Raw genomic sequence first — 20691 nt, 5'->3', positions numbered from 1 at the left:
TGGTATTATGCGCAATTTGAATTACCGGCATATTACATTACATGCAGGCAATCATGTCAGTCATTTCAAACCATGTTATCTGGTTTTAACATTGGTCACTAATATTTTTATTCATTCAGTTTTCACTTGCTGACCTTTAGGAGTGAGCTTTGCTCAAGCTTATCACTCTAAAGCCAGTGAAAATTCCTGAGGAATCTCATTTCTCTTTTCACACTGATAAAAAAACTGAGAATAAAGAGTTCATCTATTACAGTGTGAGGAAACCGTTTCCCTTTTACCTTTGGGATGGTGTTCTGTTAACAGAGGCTTGCCTCTGACAATGATCAAAGAGACCATGTGATCGAATGCGCTGACTCTCTACAACAACAAATTTAATGGGCCGTGAAGTGACTAGTAAGGTCCTAAGGGTTTGAAAGGTGCTGCACAAAACTTTTTTTTGATTTTCCTAGTAATCACCCCATCGTTTCAACATTATTTTACTTCTTTCAAGACAGAACCTTGTCACAGGCTCATGGCTTTATCACAGGCTCATGGCTTTATCACAGGCTCATGGCTTTGTTTTTACACGTGTCAGTGTCTACTCATCTCAGGCAGTCCCTCAGGTCGAGGATGACTTGCGTGCTCTTCAGCTCTGATGATTGGAAGATGCCACTGTGTGAATTCTTTTATTCTGGCTGTTATATACCAGCTATCATACAGATTTTTCAGAGGCAGGTCTAAGTGCATTGGCAAGGGATCTAAGGTGGAGACTAGAACCTGCTAAACAGACCTAACATGTGCGCAGTCAGAATCAGATTTATTATCACTGACATATGATGTGAAATTCATTGTTTTGCAGCAGCGATACAGTGCAAAGACATAAAATCTATAAATTACAAAAAAATAAATAAATAGTGCAAAAAACGTAATAATGAGGTAGTGCTCATGGGTTCATGGACTGTTCAGAAATCTAATGGCGGAGGGGAAGAAGCTGTTCCTGAATCATTGAGTGTGGGTCTTCAGGCACCTGTACCTCCTCCCCAATGGCAGTAACGTAAAGAGGGCATGTCCCAGATAGTGAGGGTCCTCAGTGATGGATGCTGCCTTCTTGAGGCACCGCCTCTTGAAGATGTCCTCAATGGTGGGGAGGGTTGTGCCCGTGATGGAGCTGGCTGAGTCCTACAACGCTCTGCAACCTCTTGCGATCCTGCGCATTGGAGGCTCAATACCAGGCAGTGATGCAACAGTCAGAATGCTCTCCACCGTTCATCTATAGAAATTTGCAAGAGTCTTTGGTGACATACCAAATCTCCTCAAACTCCTAACAAACTAGAGCCTTTGGTGTGCCTTCTTCGTGATTGCATCAATGCATCCGCACAATCACTGCCTCTTCTTGGACCCCTCCCTCATCCCTGCTCCTCCGCACTCCCCAAAACCCCTCACTGTGTTCCTCAGCCTTTGCCCCACCCTCATTCCAAATCCTCTCCTTCTCCTCACTCTAAGCTCCTTCCCCCATCACGTATCCCCTTCCCCTTTCTTCCTCCCACGGTGTTCTCCTCCATCTCGCTGCGCCCCCACTCTGAGCTGATGCTGCTCACTCACTCCCAAGTGAGGCCTCTCCCCCTCCCCAAGGCTGCTGCCGGACTGCTGATTGTCATCCCCACCACCCTGTCCAAGCACTGCCTGAAGCTGCAGGCCACCCCAGAACCACTGAAGATCCCCTGAGAGCATTTTCAGCCACCGCCCTGCACTGCCCAGCGCCAGCAGTTTATGGTCCCCTGGTGCTCTGTGGATGGCTTGGTAGGTCAGGGCCAATGGAGGTGGAATGACCTCACAGCAGCAGTATCTCTCATTACTCAGCATTTACGGTGACTCTAAACTCTGGGGTCCTCTATCCCCTAGGCTGCCTTTAAATCCACAGGGCCTCTGTCCCTCCCACTGACAATAAATTCATGGGCCTTTTTGTCTGCTCCTGTGTCCCTATCTCCACAGCTGTTCCTAAACCAATGGGGTCTTTGTCTTCACTTGTGTTCTTAACTGGAATTGGAAATGGTTTATTATAGCCACATGTACTGAGATACAGTGAAAAATTTTTGTCTGCGTGCCATCCAGATGGATCATTCCATACGTAAGTACATCAAGATAGTAAAAAGAAACCAGAATGCAGAATATAGTGTTACAGTTGCAGAGAAAGTGCAGAACAGGTAAACAAATAAAATGCCAGGGGCTACGACGAGGTAGATTGGGAGATCAGGAGTTCAACTTTTAGCATATGAGAGGTCCGTTCAAGAGTCTGATAACAGTGGGGGTGGAAGCTGCCCTTGAGCCTGCTGGTACGTGCTCTCAAGCTTTTGTATCTAATGCCCAATGGGAGAGGGAGAAGAAGAGAGAATGACCAAATGGGAGGGGTCCTTGATTACATTGGTGCATGGAACCTCTGTCTCTGTCTGTACTGCTGACAGTCTCACTCATCTTCATGAAAGTGAGGAATCATAATGTGAGGTCCATCTTGAAAAGCTGCGGTGGCAAAGTAATCACCTGGTGGACGTCCCAAGGAAGCTATTTTTGAATCAGGTACCAAAATTCACCAGATTATCGGTAATTAAACAAATAACAGGAGATTCAGAAGGTTTCTATCCCATGTTTAAGAGAAGTATTTGAAAATACTGTGTTTACTGTATATATTTCAAAGCTCTCTTGATTCAGGAACAATTCTGTTAGACTGGAAAAAAAAAAGGATGTGAGACAGCAGAGAGGGTGCAGAAGAGATTTACCAGGATGCTGCTTGGATTAGAGACTATTAATTATAAGGAGAAGTTGGACATACTTGGGTTGTTCTCCCTAGAGAGTCAGAGGCTAAGGGGAGACCTGATGGAGGTCTTTAAAACTATAAGAGGCATAGATAGGGTAGACAGAGTTTTTTCCTCTGGGTAGAAATGTCAAACACCAAAGGACATGCTTTTAAGTACGGGGGGAATGTTTAAAGGTGACATCAGGGGCAAGTTTTTTACGCAGAGATGGGTAGGTGCCTGGAATGAGTTACCAGGGGTAGCGGTGGAAGCAGGCAGTTTCGGTGGAGTTTAAGAGGCTTTTAGACAGACGCATGAATATGAAGGGAATGGAGGGATCTGGATGATACACAGGAGGAGGACATAATTTAGTATAAAATGGAATCGAGATCGGCACAACATTGTGGGCCAAATGGCCTGTGCGTGCTGTACTGTTCTATGTTAAAACCACGCATGGCACTTTGTTGTTCTGAATATGCGGAATGCCAGTTACTTAACATCTGCTGTTGGGAATTTACTAAAGTCTGTAATTAACAACAGACTAACTGAACACACTGAAACCATTCATTTGATGAGAGGGAGTAAGTACATCCTTGTAGAGGGATAGGTTTGTGCCTGGCGGACTTGTTTGAACTTCAGACAACTAAAATAATGGATGTTTCTATGAATGTTATTTATATAGACTCCCCAAACCATTTGACAATATCCTTAATAAGAGGCAATTAGCTAAAATTGGAGATGGTGAAACTGAAGACAAGTATTGACATGCTTAGGAGATTGGCTGAGTGGCAGGAGAATAAAGATATTGACGTGTTGGAGGGTTTGACTTGTGGTATTTTACAAAGATCTGAATTTGGGCTCCCAATATCCCCCATAACAAGAGAGTGTTTACTACAACACAACTGGTCGTTAATACAGCACCTTTAATCTTGCAAAGTGCTCCAAACAAAATTTGACTCCAGGCTAAATAAGGTTCAATGGATAAAAGACTTAGGACAAAGAAGTGCTTTTAAGAGCCACCTTAGTGGAGGAAGAGGCAGGGTAGATTGGGGAAAGAGTTCCAGTGGTTCAGTGACTTAATTTTGGTATGGTCAAGAAACCAGAAATAAGAGCACAGACTGCCCACCTAATGAGGCGCAATCAATCTTTTTAAATAGTTGGTCTGAAGTATGAGCTCTGTTCCTCTTCCCACAATGCTGCCTGACCTGTTCAGTGTTTCCACCATTTTCTGTTTTTATTTTAGAGTTCATAGTTTTTGATTTGCAATTACGAAGCAGTTCAATCTCTTAGAGACATCATCAAAAGTAGAGTGTACAGGAACATGGGAACTATTGTTAACAATGCTTTGTGGCTGAGAAGAAGTGAAAATGTACTTAAGTTGTCATATAACTGCAATAAAGGCAATTATTGCACATTTCAATGTTCCCTTAATCTCTTTGGCTCTTTTCCCATTGCTATGAGACAGTGGATTGTGATTTCTAGTTGGGTGTATCCCTGGACGTTCCATTGCACCACACCCTTGTCTCAAACTACACCTCCAGCATTCTCCCACAATCCATCCAACCTCAAGGTGCCTCCATGTCCAAAGAGCTTCAAGATTTTCAAGTTTATTGTCAGAGGCATAAATACCCAGGGTATAAGTGCCATGAAAATTAGCTTTTCAAAGCAGCAGTACATTACAAATCCGAATCAGATGTATTATCACTGACTTATGTGACATGAAATGTGTTGTTTTGCGGCAGCTGTACAGTGCAAAGACATAAAAATTACAATAAATTACAAAAATAAATAGTGCAAAAAAAAGAAATAACGAGGTAGTGTTCATGGGTTCATGGACTGTTCTGAAATCTGATGGTGGAGGGGAAGAAGCTGTTCCTGAAACATTTGAGTCTTGAGGCTCCTGTACCTCCTCCCCGATGGTAGTAACGAGAAGAGGGCATATCTCGGATGGTGAGGGTCCTTAGTGATGGATGCCGCCTTCTTGAGGCACCTCCTCTTGAAGATGTTCTTGATGGTGAAAAGGTTTGTGCCCGTGATGGAGCTGGCTGAGTCTACAACCCTCTGCAGGCCCTTGCGATCCTGTGCATTGGAGGATCCATACCAGGCAGTGATGCAACCAGTCAGAATGCTCTCCACCGTACATCTATAGAAATTTGTAAGAGTCTGTGATGACTGAATCTCCTCAAACAAAGTAGAACCGCTGGTGTGCCTTCTTCATGATTGCATCAATGTGTTGACATGACAAACATGTTAACATAAACTTAATTTAAAAATAAATTATACATAACATGACAAAATAAACAGAACAACACTAGTGCAAGTTGAGAGAGAGAAAAAATATAGTCTGGGGTAGTGTTTGGGTTTTTCAGATCTGTCCAAGAACCTGATGGCAGTGGGGAAGGAGCTGTAGTTGAACCTTGAGGTGTGGGTCTTCAGGCTCCTGTACCTCCTGCCTGATGGCAGCATTGAAAAGAGGGCATAGCCCGGATGGTGGGGGTCGTCTTCTTTCACCCAGTACCAATGAAAGAATAGCAGAAGCAACACACAAAATGTTGGAGAAACTCTGAGTCAGGCAGCATCTATGGAGGGAAATGGGCAGTTGACATTTCAGGACTGCTGAAAGATCTCAAAGCAGTCCAGATGAAAGGCTTAACGTATGAGGAGCATTTGATGGCTCTGGGCCTGTACTCAATGGAATTCAGAAGGATGGGGGGGAGTCTCATCGAACCCTCCCGAATAACAAAAGGCCTGGATAGAGTGGACATGGAGAGGGTAGTCTAGGATCCAAGGGCACAGCCTCAGAATAAAGGGACGTCCCTTTAGAACTGAGATGAGGAGGAATTTCTTCAGCCAGAGGGTGGTGAATCCCCGGTGTATATGACAATAAAATAATCTCATCTGAGGAACATTAGTGAACGTGACCAGTTTATCCAATCTCTCTTCTCTGCTACAATTTTCCAGTCCCAACAACATCACTATAAATCTCCTCTGCACCCTTGTTAGCGCAATCACACTTTTCCTGCAATGTAGCAATCCAGAGGGCCAGATTCAATCCCGACCTCAGATGCTGTCTGCGTGGAGTTTGCACATTCTTCCTGTGACTGTGTGGGCTTCCTCTGGGTGTTCCGGTTTCCTCCTATATTGCAGAGACGTGTGAGTCGGTAGGTTAATTGGCCCCTAGTGTGCAGGTGAGTGGTAGAATCAGGGTAAGTTGATGACAATGTGTGGATACTATAAACAAACTCATCTCCAAACTCCTAGACCTGGGACTCAACATTTCCCTTTGCAACTGGATCCTTGACTTCCTGACCAACAGATCGCAATCAGTGAGGATAGCCAGCAACACCTCTGGCACAATTATTCTCAACACCGGTGCCCCACAAGGCTGAATCCTCAGCCCCCTACTCTACTCCCTATACACTCACGACTGCATGGCCAGATCCTGCTCTAACTCCATCTGCAAGTTTTGCAGATGATACTACCATAGTGGGCCATATCTTAAATAATGATGAGTCAGAGTACAGGAAGGAGATAGAGAGCTTAGTGACATGGTGTCATGACAACAACTTTTCCCTCAATGTCAGCAAAACAAAAGATGAGGTCATTGACTTCAGGAAGGCAGGCGGTGCACATGCTCCTGTCTACATCAACAGTGCTGAGGTCTCTTGACCTCATGATGTACCTCGTCATGGCCCTTGCACCTTATTGCCTGCCTGCACTGTGCTTTCTCTGTAACTGTAACACTTTATTCTACATTCTGTTACTGTTTTCCCTTGTACTACCTCGATGCACTGATGTGATGAGATGATCTGTATGGATGGCATGCAGAACAAAGTTTTTCACTGAACCTCAGGACATGTGACAATAGTAAACCAATTTACCAATAATAAAAAGAAGAGATTGATGTAGGATTAGTGTAAATGGGTGGTTGATAGTCTGTATGGACTCAATGGGCTGAAGGGCCTGTTTTTCTGCTGTATCTTCTATGAATTCTAAGTATCTGGAGCAATGGTTACCAATCCAGTAACTTAACCAGCATGCTCCATGGAAACTGTAGTGCAGTGGTATAAGAAATGAATGTTTGGGTTACTGAATGACATGCCCATCAAGCAGAGTGTTTGCCTGATCCAATTAAGAGAGGCCAATGATCTCTGCTGAGAATTGTATGTGTAGGAACACCATGGAGGATGTGATTGTGGTTATAAAGGCATACAGGATGCTTTTCCTTTATTAGCTCAGGCATAGATTACAAAAGCAGGAAGGCTATGCTACAATTGTACACACCACCAGTTAAGCGCAGCTTGAATACTGCGTACAGTTCTGGTCGCCACGTTGCACTGGAAAGGGTGCAGAGCGGATTTGCAATGACGGTGTTGGGAAGAAAGACTGCATATACTAAGCTTATTTTCTTTGGAACAGAGGAAACTGAGGAGGGACTTATTGATGTGTATAAAATTAAGACAGAGCTGGTCAGAGTAAATAGGAAGAGTTATTTTCCTTGGCAGGGAGGTTAAAAAACAGTGCCATCAATTTGAAGTAATTACTGAAAGGATTAGAGGGCAGAGGCTTTTCTTCTTCCAGAGGGTTGTAGGAGTGTGAAAGAGTGGTAGGGGCAGAAATAGTCAATTAGGTCTGTTGGATTCGACTGTTTTAATTAGTTTTTTTTAACATGTATAGTGTTTAATACACCTCAAGTGGCTGCAAAGGAATGGCCGCTTACTAGTTCATTGGTTTGTCCATCAGATGAATATGTGGTTTTTCATTGGTTGGTTTGGCCACAGGTATCTAATAGGTTTCCTGATTGGACTATTGTTAGCTAAGGAGTACTTCTTATCTCAGGTATAAAAGGCGTCGTTTTTTGTTAATCTCTCTCTTGGTCTCCTCCCCTCTGGCCCGAGCTCATCTTTTGTTCCTTTGTCTCGCTCATCAAAGCTAGTGCCATGTGCTCTGTGACTGTTTCTTTGTTTTAAACTTTTCCAATAAAACTTTGTGAAGCACCAAGTTGTTTTCAACTCATTCCTGGACTCCTGAAAGAACCTGTGGATTCGAAAATAACCAGATCTGACAGGTCCTTCCTGTACAAACTACATATCACCCCCATGCACGCTGCCCTCAGGATGACTGCGGTGGGGAAGAGACAGTCACCCACCTCTTTTCAGATTGTGGATTTGCTAAGAGGGTGTGGGGATGGATGCAAGACTCTGTGTCCAACAGCTGCTTAACATAGGACTCTCTGATCTCCAGGCTGTTCCCCGGGACATACACCGAGACAGACATCAAGTGCTGCTGGAAGGTCATTAACTTGGTGAAAGATGCCCTTTGGTCTGCCCGAAACTTGTTGGTCTCCCGGCACAGCAAAATGTCCGTAAGGGAATGCTGCCGGCTGGCACATTCGAAGCTGCAGGAGTACAGAAGCTCGGTGCAGCCCATGGCAAGGCTGTGCAGGGGAGCACCACAGTCCAGGCTCCTTCCACTACCACACCTGGAGGGGCTGAGTCAGATGGGGAACATTGAAAGGGTGTCTCACCCCAGGAAGCCACAGGAGTGGCAATGGTGCTATGGTTTTTTTCAAGTTCAAGTTCAAGTTACTTTATTGTCATTCACCCACGTGCTATAAAAACACATGGAGGAATGAAATGTCATCTCCCCCAGACTTACACAACAGAGGACATACATAGCACAGAGGACTTACAATAAACGCAGACAAAAAAATTGTGCAAGTATAAATAGTGCAAAAAACGGTGTATACAGAATACAAAATTAGTGCAGGGTTAGTGTAAAACCGAGTTAGAGGAAGAAACTACAGAACTCAGTGTGTTGCACTAGTTGTATAAACATGTTCAGCAGCCAAAGTTCTTATACGCCGTTGTGCAAACCAGGGCTTTTGACGCAGCATTTGTCTGAAACTATCTCCAGGGTTTAAGAAAAACAAGATAAGATATCTTTATTAGTCACATGTACATCGAAACACACAGTGAAATGCATCTTTTGCGTAGAGTGTTCTGGGGGCAGCCCGCAAGTGTCGCCACGCTTCCGGCGCCAACATAGCACGCCCACAACTTCCTAACCCGTACGTCTTTGGAATGTGGGAGGAAACCGGAGCACCCGGAGGAAACCCACGCAGACACGGGGAGAACGTACAAACTCCTTACGGACAGCGGCGGCCATAAGTTAACATCATTGAATGTAATGACCATGAATGTAAAAGTTTTACACTGTTTCTTCCTTTGTATATATTCGTTATTATGAATGTTTATTTTTGAAAGAAAAAAAGTTGAAGCAGTATTTGGATGTGTACTTGAAGTCCTGTGTCCTGCAGGAGGTTTTGGGAGGTGGAATTAGGCTGCAAAGCCCTTTCCTGATTGGTGCAGATACAATGAACCAAATGGCATCCTGTTTTGTGAACCTCATACCAGTCTATGACTTGGCAGCCATGATTCCTAAATAGCTCCCAGATATTGACAATAGGTGGACAGGTTAAACCAACCCAAACTTGGGTTGTTCTCCCTAGAATGTCGGAGGCTGAGGGAGATCTGAAAGAGGTTTTTAAAATTATAGGGTAGGCCGTCAGAATCTTTTCCCCAGCATAGAGATGTCAAACACCAGAGGACATGCTTTTAAGGTTGGTGGGGGGTGGGGGGGGCGGGGTCGGAGCTTAAAGGCGAACGTGAGGGGCAAGTGTTTTGATGCAGAGAGGGGTAGATTCCTGAAATGGGTTACCAGGGGTAGTAGTGGAAGCAGGCAGTTTGAACATAGAACATAGAACAGTACAGCACAAAACAGGCCCTTCGGCCCACAATGTTGTGCCGACCTTTAAACCTTGCCTAAGACCATCTAACCCCGTTCTCCCACATATCGCTCTATTTTAAATTCCTCCATATGCTTAACTAGTAACCTAGTAAGTGGAGTTTTTTAGATAGACACAAGAATATGAAGGGAATGGAGGGATCTGGATGGTACACAGGAGGAGAACATGTATAAATTGGCATCAAGATTGGCACAACATTGTGGGCCGAATGGCCCGTGCAAAGCTGTACCGTTCCATGTTTTATGTTCTATGTTCTACATTCTAGGTCAAAGGAGGCCTGTTGCCTTGATTAAACTGTACCACCGCTTGAGCAGTTGCATAAAGAAGGGGGAAATTCCAAACAGAAGAGACAATGACTGAAATATTTTTCTTACAACCTATTGCAAAAGTGGCTCTTCCAAATTTGTAGAAGATTATACTGGGACTTGGAGACACATGAGGTTGCAAGTGCCAGAATCTGGAGCGAAAAGCAAACTGCTGGAGGAACTCAGCGGGTCGGGCAGCATCTGTGGAGGGAAATGGACAGTCGGCGTTTCGGGTCGAGACCCTTCATCTGGACTGAAAAACTAGAGGGGAGATGGCAAGTATAAGGAGGTGAGGGGAAGGGTTGCAGAAAGAGCAGGCAGGTGATAGGTGGATCCAGGTGAGGGGTGATGGGCAGCTGGAGGAGCAAACTAAATAAGGGAGGTTGGGTATGCGTAGGTGGAACTGGGTAGGCTTCCACAGACACCCAAGCTCCCCTCTCCTCTCACCCCCCCCCATCACCCTGTTTCTTTCCCCTCCTCCACCCACTCTATCTGCCCATCACCCACACCCCCCTCCCACTGGGTCCCCTCCCCCCCCCACTGTTCCCATCTGCCCTCCCCACCTCCAATATTTGGTTCCATGCTCCACCTTCCTCTCCTATCAGATCCCACCATCTGCAGCCCTGTGTCACCTCCACCCCTCACCTCCCGGCCTCTGTCGCTACTCCCACTCCCCCCTCCTCCATCTGCCCGTCACCCCTCCTCACCTGGATCCACCCATCACCTGCCAGCTCTTGCTCCACCCCTTCCCCTCACCTCTTTATACCGGCTACCTCCCCTCTTTCAGTCCAGATGAAGGGTCTCGACCCAAAATGTCGACTGTCCATTTCCGTCCACAGATGCTGCCCGACCCGCTGAGTTCCTCCAGCGGTTTCTTAGTTACATTAGGACTTTTACAATTCGGCAGGATCATCAGCCAGAGGTGTTAGCTTTATGTTCCTCTTCACAGATGCTGCCTGACCTCTTCAGTTTTTATTTCTGCGTTACTTTGCTCTTTTGCCTTCCATTGAAGAATCAATAGTTGGTAAAACAGATTGCATGATTAGCATATCTTCATAGCAGTTTCTTGTAACTAATGCATGAAATATCCTGAGGTATTGAAATGCCCCTCTTGCTGATATGGAATGTCATTCACATATAATAGATATAGAGTCATACAGCATGGAAACAGGCTCTTCGGCCCACCTGGTGCATGCCGAAAAAGATGCCCCATCCAAGTTAGTCCCATTTGCCTGCATTTGGCCCATGTCCCTCTGAACCTTTCCTATCCATGTACCTGTCCACCTGTCTCTTAAATGCTATTATTGTACCTGCCTCCACCACTTCCTCTGGCAGCTCGTTCCACATACACCCTTTGTGTAAAAAATGTTTCCTCTCAAGTTCCTATTAAATCTCTCCCCTCTCACCTCAATCCGATGCCCTTTAGTTCTTGATTCCCCAACCCCAGAAAAAAGACTGTGTGCATTCACCCTATCTATGTCCCTCATGATTTTATGCACCCCTATAAGGTCTCCTACGCTCTAAGGAATAAAGTCCTAGCCTGTCCAACCTCTCCCTATAACTCAGTAACTCAAATCTTGGCAACATGCTTGTAAATTTTTCTGCACTCTTTCCAGTTTAATAACACCTTTCCTCTAGCAGGGCGACCAAAACTGAACACAGTACTCCAAGTGCGGCCTCACCAGCATCCTGTGAAACCGCACCATGAACTTCCAACTTTTATTTGTGTTTTGTATGGATGTACCAAAACACAGGAATTATAACTAACAGCAAACCAGCATGAAAAATTGATTTGCCTAGGAGACTATGTTCATTAATTGTCTGTGTCAAAGTCAATTCAGTACAATGGCATTGGGAAAGTCTAATTTTTTTTCAAGTAGTGTAAGATTCTGAAAGCAATGATGTAGAATTACGCTGAGATGTACTGGCACAGTGCTCTCAATTATCAGTGCCTCCTTCACAATTAGCATCATGATTTGAGATAATAATACAACTTCCATGCCTAAGCATCATTAGTCTGGTGAAACCTCTCAAGGCACTTCACAGGACTGTTCATTAGACAAAATTTGACTCCAGGCCACATAAGCATCCATGAGATAGCTTCTAAGAATTGTCTTAGCGAAAGGGCGAGGAGGTTAAGGGGAAGTGGAGAGACAAATGTGCCGGTTCTCATTGGTGGGTCAGACATGGAGAGAATAAGCAGCTTCAAATTCCTGGCCGTTAACATCTGGTAACCCCTCCCCTTCTTGTCTTCCCAACTCCTTTGTCTTCCCTTATTCCTGGGGCTTCCCTTCCCCCATCTTGATGACCTGCCCATCTCCTCCCCTCCCCTCCCCTCCCCCATCCTTTATTCCATGGTCCACTGCCCTCTCCTAACTGGATTCCCTCCTCCTTCAGCCCTTTGCCTCTTCTACCCATCACCGTCTCAGCTTAATACAATCTTCTTCCCCCCCCCCCCCACCCACCAACCTACCATCCCCCTCTCCCCTGGACTCGTCTATCACCTGCCTGCGTGCGCTCCTCCCCCCTCCCCCCACCTTCTTATTCTGGCTTCTGCCCTCTTCCTTTCCAGTCCTGATGAAGGGTCTCGGCCCGAAACGTCGACTGTTTATTTCCCTCCACGGATGCTGCCCGACCCGCAGAGTTCCTCCAGCACTTTTTGTGTATTGCTCCAGATTCCAGCATCCGCAGAATTTCTTGTGTCACAGAATAACGTGTTACAGTTACAGAGAAAGTGCAGTGCAGGCAGACAATAAGGTGCGAGGCCATAATGAGGTAGATTGTAAGGTCAATAGTCCATCTTATCATACTAGGGGGCTATAAAGTAGTCTTATAACAGCGGGATAGAAGCTGTCCTTGAGCCTGGTGGTACGTGCCTTCAGGCTTTTTCACCTTCTGCCGGATGGGAGGGGGGAGATGAGAGAATGTCCAGGGTGGGTGTGGTCTTTGATTATGTTGGCTGCTTTGCCGAGGCAGCGAGAAGTGTAGACAGAGTCCATGGAGGGGAGGCTGGTTTCCGTGATGCGTTGAGCCGTGTCCACAACTCTCTTGAGGATGTATGTATAGAATTTAAGGTGTGATCACTTCACTGGGATTATACTGTAGACCTACCAATAGTCAGCAGGGAACACAAAAGTAAGGAAATTGCAGCAAATTAAAAAAATAATAGGGTATAGTAATGTGGGATTTTAACCTTCCCAATATCAGCTGGAATTACCTTAGAGAAAGGGGCTTATGTGGGACCGTATTTGTTAAGTGTGTACAAGAAAGTTCTTTGAAACAGTATGTAAAGAGCCCTACTAAGAATGGGCTAGTGCTCTTGGGGATTAAAACTAGGCGGGTGAGGGAAGAGTCAGTGGGGGAGCACTTTGAGAACAGTGACCATAATTCAGGAAGTTTCAAGGCAGTTAGGGGAAGGGATAAGGTTGGTCCTTAAGATAAGGTTCTAAATTAGGGAAGGCTGATTTCAATAGAGTAAGAGAGGACCTGGCAAAAGCAGGTCAGGAGTGGGTAAAACAACAACTAATAAGTCGGAGTCTTTAAAGGAATGGTAGTAAAAGTTCAAGGCAAGTATACTGCACTAAGGTTGTAAGGCAAAGATGGCAGGATTGGGGAACCTTGGATGACAAAGGATAGTGCAGATTTGATCAGGAAAATATCGTAAACCTATGGCAGGAATAGGCAACTGGGACCGAGAGAGTCTCTTGAGGAGTGTAGAGTGTGTAGGAGAGAACATAAGAAGGCAAAAAGAGGCCATCCAATTTCCTTGGCAGGTAAGATTGGGGAGAATCCCAAGACAAGTTTTTCACTCTACCTCAGTTCATGTGAAGTATATTAAAAGCGAGAGGGAAGCCAGAGAGAAAGTGAGTCCCCTTAGGGACCAGTGGAGTAATCTACATATGGGCCAGGCCCTAAAAGAATATTTCTCATCTGTATTTGCCAAGGAGAAGGACATGGAGAGAGTGAGTTCGGGGGGGGGGGGGGGGGGGGGAGTGGAGATGTGTGGATAATCTGAAGCAGATCAGTATTAGAGAGGTGAAGGTATTGGTATTGGGCCTCATGTCAGGTCGGGCCTCGGGACTCGGCCTTCACTGCTCGGGCCTCCAGACAGGTCGGGACACGGGAGTCGGCATTGGACGCTCCCATTAGTTGGGTCTTCACTCCAGGTCCTTGGGTCTCAGTATTGGGATCTCCAGTCGGGTCTTGGCGATGGGGGGCTCCGTAGGGTTGGCTCTTCACCCTGCGAAGGTTTCCACGTGGACGGGCCCGTCCTAGGCCTCACTGGTCGTTTCCGCCTGGGTACCAGGAGTCAGGTCCGTTTCACAGTCATTCCTGGAGGTCAGGAGATCGCCAGCCCTGTAAGAAGATTTGAAAGAACATCATTAGTAATATTTAGTGACATAGAATTTAAATTTAAAAGAGTGGAACGATTATAGTAAAAGTAATGAGCAGATCTGCAGAGAGCAGCTTGCAATGAGTCGCCACACTCCGGCGCCGTCTTGCTATGATGTTATGGGAACCTCAGGTTGATAAATCCCCAGGATCAAATGAGATGTATCCCAGGTTGCTATGGAAAGCGAGGGAGGAGAGAGCCAGTGCCCTGATGGAGACATTTGCATCTCCATTAGCAACAGGTGAGGGGCCAGAAGACTATGTTCACTTTATTAGTTAATGCTGATGTTGTTCCTTTATTTAAGAATGGCGGCAGGAATAAACCAGCTGCCCACAGGCCAATGAGCCTTACATCAGTGAGAGGGAAATTACTGGAGAATATCCCGAGGGATACGACTTACGTCGATTTGGAAAGGCAGGAGCTGATCAGGGATAGTCAGCATGGCTTTGTGGAGGGGAAATCCTGCCTCATTAATTTGCTTGAGTTTTTTGAAGATATAAGATTAATGAAGGCAAGGTGGTAGACCTTGTGTATATGGACTTTAGCAAGGTAGTTGACAAGGTCCTGCACAGTAGGCTGCCCCAGAAAGTTAAGGCACATGGGATCCAGGGCGAGCTGGCTAATTGGATCCAAAATTGGCTCGGTGATAGGGTATTGGCAGAAGGATGCTTTTCTGATTGGAAGCATCACGGCTCGGTACGGCAACTGCTCTGCCCAGGACCACGAGAAACTGCAGAGAGTTAGGACACAGCCCAGCACATCACGGAAACCAGTCTCCCCTCCTTGGACTCTGTTATATACCTCTCTCTGCCTTGGTGAAGCAGCCAGCATAATCAAAGACCCCACCCACCTGGGACATTCACCCTTCTGTCCTGTTCCATCAGGTAGAAGATACAGGAGCCTGAGGGCACGTACCACCAGTCTTAAGGACAGCTTCTACCCCACTGTGATAAGACTATTAAACGGTTCCCTTATACAATGAGATGGACTCTGACCTCACGATCTACCTTGTTGTGACCTTGCACCTTATTGCACTGCACTTTCTCTGTAGCTGTGACACTTTACTCTGTACTGTTATTGTTTTTACCTGTACTACCTCAATGCACTCTGTACTAACTCAATGTAACTGCACTGTGTAATGAATTGACCTGTACGATTGGTATGCAAGACAAGCTTTTCACTGTACCTCGGTATAAGTGACAATAATAAACCAATACCAATACCTTGGGTTTCAAGTCCATTGTTCCCTGAAAGTGGCAGCACAGATCAATAGGGCGGTGAAGAAGGTGTATGGCATGTTTTCCTTCATAGGTCAGGACATAGAATATGTCACAACTTTACAAAACACTGGTTTGACTGCACTTGGAGTATTGTGTATAGGAAGGAGTATAGGAAGGATGTGGTTGCGCTGGATACAACCAGATACATCACAGGTACAGCTCTCCCCACCATCGAGGAACATCTACAAGAGGCGATGTCTCAGGAAGGCGACATACATCATCAGGGATCCCCACCATCCAGGCCCTGCCCTCTTCTCGATGCTGCCATCAGGCAGGAGGTACAGGAGCCTGAAGACCCACACCTCAATGTTCAACAACAGCTGGCCTGTGTTTGACCTTTGGTTTAGAAATTGGGTTCAAGTGTGCCTCGAAAACCCTCATCTATCTACTGAACCCTTGCCATCTAGTCACAGCTCTACAGGTAAGTCCACTTTATTCCTCCTGTTTATCATGCGTACCTTTTAAAGTGGATGAGAATGTCCAGGGCATGGTTAGTAAATTTGCACATGACACTAAAATAGGTGTCATGGTAGGAATGTCCAATACCAGAGGACATGCATTTAAGGTGAGAGGGGGTAAGTTTAAAGGAGACGTGCGGGGCAAGTTTTTTAACACAGGGAGTGGTGGGTAGCTGGAATGGGCTGCCAGGGGTGGTGGTGGAGGCAGATATGATATAGGCATTTAAGAATCTTTTAGATAGACACATGAATACGCAGGGAATGGAGGGGTATGGATCATGTACGGGAAGAAGAGATTTAATTTAATTTGGCAACGTGTTCAGCACAGACATGGTGGGCCGAAGGGCCTGTTCCTGTGCTGTACTGTTCTACGTTCAAACTGCATCCATGGGGAAGCTTGATACTTCCCCGAGAGAGAACAAAATGCTGATGGGGTGAAATGACAGAGGGGAGAAGGTGGCTCCTGTGGAGTGAGTGTGTTGGGCCAAATGGCCTCTTCCTGTGCTGCTGCTGTGGAATTGGGCAAACAAAGTATGTCTCTGAAGAGAGGAGATGCAAGAGACGGCAGATGCAGGAATCTGGAGCAACTCACAAAACGCTGGAGGAGTTCAGAGGGTCGGGCAGCATCTGTGGAGGGAAACGGACAGTCGACGTATTGGGCCGAGACCCTTCATCAGGACTGAAAGAGCAGGGGGAGATGGCCGAGGGGAAGAGGGGGAGCAAGAGCTGGCAGGTGATAGGTGGATCCAGGTGAGGAGAGGCGATGGGCAGATGGGGGAGGGGGGACTGGAGATAGTGACAGAGGCTGGGAGGTGAGGGGTGGAGGTGACACAGGGCTGCAGATGGTGGGATCTGATAGGAGAGGAAGGTGGAGCCTGGAACCAAATAAGGGAGGTGGGGAGGGCAGATGGGAACAGTGGGGGGGGGGGGGGGACCCGGTGGGAGGGAGGTGTTGGTGACGGCTAGATGGAGTGGGTGGGGGAGGGGAAAGAAACAGGGTGACAGTGGGTGGGGAGGGGGGCGGTTTGGGGAAGAGATCAGTGTGTGGGAGAGGGCCTGGATGGATCAGAAGGAGAGAGAAGGGGATGGAGGGGGAGTAGGTTGGATCAGAAGGAGAGGGAGGGGGGAATCACTGGAGGTGGGGGGGGGGGGGGTTACCCGAAACTGGAAAATTCAATGATTACACCATTGTGTTGGAATTGGAATTTGAATTGAAATAGGTTTATTATTGTCACGTACCGAGGTCCAGTGAAAAACTTGTCTTGCAAACCGATCGTACGGGTCAATTCATTACTCAGTGCATTGAAGTAGTACAGGGTAAAACAATACAGAAAGCAGAATCAAGTTACAGAGAAAGTGCAGTGCAGGCAGACAATACGGTGCAAGCTTCTCATGAGGTAGATTGTGAGGTCAAAAGTCCACTTTATCATACTAGGATAGTCTTATAACAGTGGGATAGAAACTGTCCCTGAGCCTGGTGGTACATGTTTTCAGGCTTTTGTATCTTCTGCCTGATGGAAAGGCAGAGAAGAGAGAATGTCCTGTGTGGGTGGGGTCTTTGATTATGCTGGCTGCTTTACGGAGACAGCGAGAAGTATAGACAGAGTCCACGGAGGGGAGTCTGGTTTCCGTGATGTGCTGGGCTGTGTCCATAACTCTCTGCAGTTTCTTGGGGTCCCAGGCAGAGCAGTTGCCGTACCAAGCTGTGATGCATCCAGATAGGGTGCTTTCTGTGGTGTATTGATAAAAGTTGGTGAGTGTCAAAGGGGACATGCCAAATTTCTTTGGCCTCCTGAGGAAGTAGAGGCACTGGTGAGCTTTCTTGGCCGTGGCATCTACGTGGTTGGACCAGGTCAAGCTATTGGTGATGTTCACTCCTAGGAACTTGAAGCTCTAAACCCTCTTAACCTTGCACATTGTACATTCAAGACAGAGATCACTAGATGTATAGATATTAAGGGAATCCAAGAATACGGAGTTATTATGGAAAAATGATGCCAGGATGGTAGCACACAAAAATCTTCTTTTTCTTAATTTAAAACTTCCTGGAAGATTACATCATGGAACCAACTAGGGAACAGCCCCTTTTATATCTACAATGATGTAATACGACAGCATTAATTAGTAGAGAATCCTCAAGCAAAGAATGACCATAATATGGTAGAATTTCTAACTGAGTTTGAGAGTGATGCACTAATTTCTGGAACTAGGGTTTTAAATTTAAACAATTGAGTCATAGAGCAATGCAGGACGGAAACAAGCCCTTCAACCCATTGAATCTGTGCTGACCACCCCCTCCATTTACACTAATCCTACATTAATCCCATTTTATTCCTTACCCCACCCCTCCCCCCAATTCCCATCAACTCCTCCCAGATTCTACCACTCGTCTGCACATCAGCGTAATTTACAGTGGCCAATTAACCTATCAACCCGCACACCTTTGGGAAGTGGGACGAAACCAGAGCACCCAAGAGGAAACCCACCTTGCCACAGGGAGAACATGCAAGCTCCACACAGACAGCACCTGAGGTCAGGATTGAACCCGGGTCTCTGGTTCTCTACCAACTGTGCCACTGAGCCACCAAAATTGCATCTGGTTTGGCTAAGGTAGTTTGGACACAAGGAATTTAGATTAATCTTGGCAACCAAAGATTGTCTTATGAGGATAGGTTGAGCGAGCTGGGGCTTTTCTCTTTGGAGTGAAGGCGGATGAGAGATGACTTGATAGAGGTGTACAAGATGATAAGAGGCATAGATCGAGTGGACAGTCAGAGACTTTTTCCCAGGGTGACAATGACTAACACGAGGGGACATAATTTTAAGGTGATTGGAGGAAGGTATAAGGGGGATGTCAGAGGTAAGTTTTTTTTTTACACAGAGAGTGGTGGGTGTGTGGAACGCGTTGCTGGCAGAGGTTGTGGGGGCAGCTACATTAGGGACATTTAAGAGACTCTTAGATAGACACATGATTGACAGAGAAATGAAGAGCTTTGTGGGAGGGAAGGATTAGATAGGTTTTAGAGCAGGATAAAATGTCGGCACAACATTGTAGGCCGAAGGGCCTGTACTGTGCTGTAATGTTCTATGTTCTAAAGATTAATTTAGATTGGAGTTTTATCATGTTGACAGTTTTTATGGGTGGAATATTTTAGAAATCATCAAAGGATGTTACAGGTAGGAAGGCAGGGAAAAGAATAGAACACAGTACAGCACAGGAACAGGCCCTTCGGCCCACCATGTCTGTGCCAAACATGAAGCCAAATTAAACTAATCCTTTCTGCCTGCACATGATCCATATCCCTCCATTCCCTGCCTGTCAATTTAAAAGTCTCTTGGACACCACTATGGTATCTGCCTCCACCACCACCTCTGGCAGCCTGTTCCAGGCACCCACCACCCTCTGGGTAAAAAACCTGCCCCACACATCTCCTTTAAACTTTCCCCCTCTCACCTTAAAGCTGTGCCCTCTAGTATTTCACATTTCTACCCTGGGGAAAAGATTCTGGCTGTCTACCATAGAACATTACAGCACAATACAGGCCCTTCGGCTCACAATATTGTGCTGACATTTTATCCTGCTCTAAGATCCATCTAACCCTTCCCTCCCACATAGCCCCTCCATTTCTCTTTCATTCATGCCTGTGCCTCTAGTAATTTTAAAAACATCTATTAGGAAATAATGGAAATGTCAGGAATAGGCAGGAGATCTGTGCTAACAAGAAATATATGAAAAAAAATTATAAGATCTCCTCCCAGTATGTGGAAAGGAAGCGGTTTAGTACACAACAAAATAAACGCGGCTCCCTTGGCAGAGGGAGACAGGTTTCTATTAGGGAAACAGGAAATGGTAGCGTCGTTAAACAAATAGTTTTTGGAATGTATATTTACAGCAAAAGTCACAGAGAGAGGAAAAAAAAGCAGCCTAGCCTAGCCTGTTGCTCTGAGCCCCTGGGAACTCGTTGAATGCAGCGCCGGCGATGAAGACAAAGCCCTGCTCTAGAAGAGAGAGAGAAATCAGCTCGTATGTAGCAGGAAATCAAATCAAAGAACCACGTTGAACAGCTGCGAAGAGACGGAGCCAGTTTAAGAGGAGGAGCTCCCCACAGGCTCTAAGGAAGGGAGGGGTGGGTGATGGTAACTTGAGCGGAGAGCGGACCTGTTGTCTGGGCAAAGGGTGCGCTGCCCCTCACCTCACCTCACCTCACCTCGCGTTGGCGGGGCAGCGATTGTGACTGGATCACTCGGGCCGGTCCAGGTGTGGGAGGAAGCAGGTTATCTCTCAGGACAGGGCGGCGCGTTTGCTTTTACCAGCGCCTGTACTGCAGAAGGCAAGCTCGCTCTAACATGGCCCGGAGGCTCCCTTTTTGTTTCAAGCAGTAACTTTTAAAAGCGTCAAGCCTCTTAATTTCTGACTGGAGGACTGAGAGGGGTAACCTAAACTTTGTGGAATAGGGAGGCAAAAGCATTTACAACTTTTGGGACGGAGGGATTAATCATGGGATTCAGGGAAAGATATATTAATTCAAATTATTAATCTTTTTTAAGGGAAGAGGCTTATTTTATGGTTTGAATCCCAGTTTAATTTCTGGGAGAGATCTTTTTCTGAAGGAAGTTGTTTTATATTAATACAAGTTATTTATTTTCGAGGGGATTATTTTGCGGTTTGAGTCCCAGTC

Source organism: Pristis pectinata, chromosome 11 (genome assembly GCF_009764475.1).
Source record: "Pristis pectinata isolate sPriPec2 chromosome 11, sPriPec2.1.pri, whole genome shotgun sequence".
NCBI lineage: Eukaryota > Metazoa > Chordata > Chondrichthyes > Rhinopristiformes > Pristidae > Pristis > Pristis pectinata.
This window is presented reverse-complemented; position numbering follows the sequence as displayed.